Source organism: Sturnira hondurensis, unplaced genomic scaffold, assembly GCF_014824575.4.
Source record: "Sturnira hondurensis isolate 20B ecotype Veracruz unplaced genomic scaffold, ASM1482457v3 Scaffold0000256, whole genome shotgun sequence".
Lineage (NCBI taxonomy): Eukaryota > Metazoa > Chordata > Mammalia > Chiroptera > Phyllostomidae > Sturnira > Sturnira hondurensis.
The window spans coordinates 5,409,603-5,412,259 of NW_028072887.1; the positions used below are offsets into that span (position 1 = coordinate 5,409,603).

General features: G+C 34.8%; 1 non-coding gene across 1 annotated transcript; it reads right to left on the reverse strand.

Annotated features, from left to right (window-relative positions):
• Window positions 1-998: 998 nt before the first annotated feature.
• On the reverse strand, window positions 999-1,185 carry LOC118976818 (U2 spliceosomal RNA). Its single transcript, XR_005064356.1, has one exon. It is a non-coding gene; the product is annotated as a U2 spliceosomal RNA (small nuclear RNA).
• Window positions 1,186-2,657: the final 1,472 nt, after the last annotated feature.

Here is a 2,657-nt window from a genome sequence, read left to right on the forward strand (position 1 = left end):
TTAAAACAAACAATGATATTGTAGAATATTGTGGTCAATAAAACATATTTTTCTTTTTAAGAAAGTAGCAAATAATGTTAGGAAACATTATTGGCAATTATTTATATTCTTATAACAATATATATAATTATAGAATGCCTATATATTATAGTGAATATATTCTGGTCTGAGATAAAATTACAGAGTCAAAAATTACAATCAGAGAAACGAAAAATGAAATCTCTATACAGAAAGATAGGGTGGCACATGTTGCTGCAATATTGTAAGAGTGCTGTGGTCCCTGTGTCCCTCATTGGACAGGTCTAGAGGGGGTGAATAAAGGAGAATATGGGAAGCCTAGGATTGGACATATCCAAACAAGAATGATGGGATTTACACTATGTTGCCCTTGCTCCAGGCAATGCCATTATTCTTCATTAAGCATACTCGGTCAAAACCCCAGTTTTCCAAGGGAGAATATAACCATGCCAAGAAGAGGAAAGAGGTACATCCAGAGAGAGCCTCAAGAAGTTTGGATGGCATCTCCAGCCAGCCTTTGGGAAATCTTTATATTCAATGGAAAATGAGAATATGAAAAATACAGTTTAGTATTATAAAAATTAAAGAATATATTTCTATGATACAGTTTCACCATTTTTTTCATAAAAATGGAGATTTGATTATTTACATTAACAGTGTGGACAAAGACTTCTATCTGGTAAATTTCATGGTACTTATCTGGTAAGTACCACCAATTCCATGTTCACATGAAAACGTATGTTCTTTTCTTGCTTGTTTTAGAATAAAATCTTTGGGTTTTCATGATTTTTGTAAAAATGAAGGCTTTTAAAATTGATTTTAGGAAGAGGAAGGAAGAGAAAGAGAAACATCTATTCGTGGTTCCACTTGGGGCAACACTATAGCCAACTGGGCCAGGGCTCTGACAGGGCACCTGCTGTGAAAGGTGACACATCACTGCAAATGGATTCTCTCCTTCTATGATGAGTTTTATCTCCCAAGAGGGGTGCCCCTTCCTGGAAGTACTGCAAACTGGGTTAATGCGTGAGTGGACTGAGCAAGATCTTATTCCATCTTCCTGCTCCCAAAATACATTTAATACAATGTCCTCAGATAGAAGATGTATCAGATAGTAAACTTATAAGAACAAGTACCATACTTGATATTAACCAAAGACTGAGAAGTGATTTAAAAATGCAGACATTTAAAAAATAAGATTCATTAATTGATTTTTTGAACACTATGGTCATGATATTTTAAAATAAATTATTATAGCTCTGGCTGGGTAGCTCAGTTGGTCAGAGCGTTGTCCCAATACACCAAGGTTGTGGGTTTGATCTCTGGGCACATACAAGAATCATAATGTGATTATCAATGCATAAATAAGTGGAACAACAAATTGGTATTTCTCTCTGTCTCTTTCTCCTCCCTTTCCTCTCTGTCTCTACAATCAATTAAAAAAAAACTAGTATAAGCTCTATACAATTGATAAAATTAAGGAATTATTTTTATTTTTTAGAAGCAATAGTTTTTAAATTTTATACTTATAAGTGAGGATATTCCTAGGCAGCATGTTGAGATGTACATATATACACATATACATGTGTAAACACACAATAGAATTTATATTATGCATGTGTGTGTATATGTGTGTATATATATACATATACATACAGATATATATACATACAGATATATATATATACATACATATACATATATATATATATATATATATATATATATATATATATATATAGTATCATTTTATACATTGCTTTGTCCCTAAAAGAATGTAGGGGAGAATAAAAAGACATAACTATATCACATGAATCTGCCTTTAGATTTTATTTTGAAATTCAAGGTTATATTGTACAGTAGATAATGTATTTGCCAGTATAAACTAGATTATGCTTTGTTTAATATAAAGAAATCCCCAAATCTTAGTAGTTTAACAAAAACAAAAATTTGTTTCTTATTTAATATGCCTGTTGTGAATCAAGTTCCTTCTTTGTGTTACCAAACAATACTTGGGGTCCTGCTGCCTGCTGCCTGACTCTAGGAAACAATTCCAGAGGCAAAGGTTTGGTGGTAAAGGCAAGAAGTCTTTATTCAAAAGCATGTTACTTAAGGATATCAATTAAGGCTAAACTCTAATCCCTGAGTTCTGCTATCTTTTTCTGTTATTTTTTAGTTATCTTGTTTCTATAGGGTTACTTTACCAACTAAAAACAACATAATATACAAAAACTATACAATTTTAGAAGAATGGCAGTCTTCTGCCTCAGAGCCTGTTCCTTGTAGAACACCCAAAGAAAAACCTGCCACCCTTTGCCAGGTCAGCCTGATGGTAGGGCTGTGCAATTCCTTCCCATACAAAATACCATCCATTAGGGAAATGCAGGCAGCTGCAGGATCGTCCAGGCATCCTCAAGGAAGAGTGGACTTGAGAGCCTGAGAGAGAGAGCCATCTCAAGAGCCAGAGAGCTCTCTCTGAGCCATTGGCTCTGGAGGCAATCAGGTTCTCAGCCAATCCCATCCTAGACTGCCCACAATTGCCTAGGCAACCTCCTCCTACAGCCCCTCCCTACTTCTCCCCAGTGTTCTGTTTTCTTAATCAGATCTCTGCATCATTCAGGCAAATGTCTTTCTTAGGATGA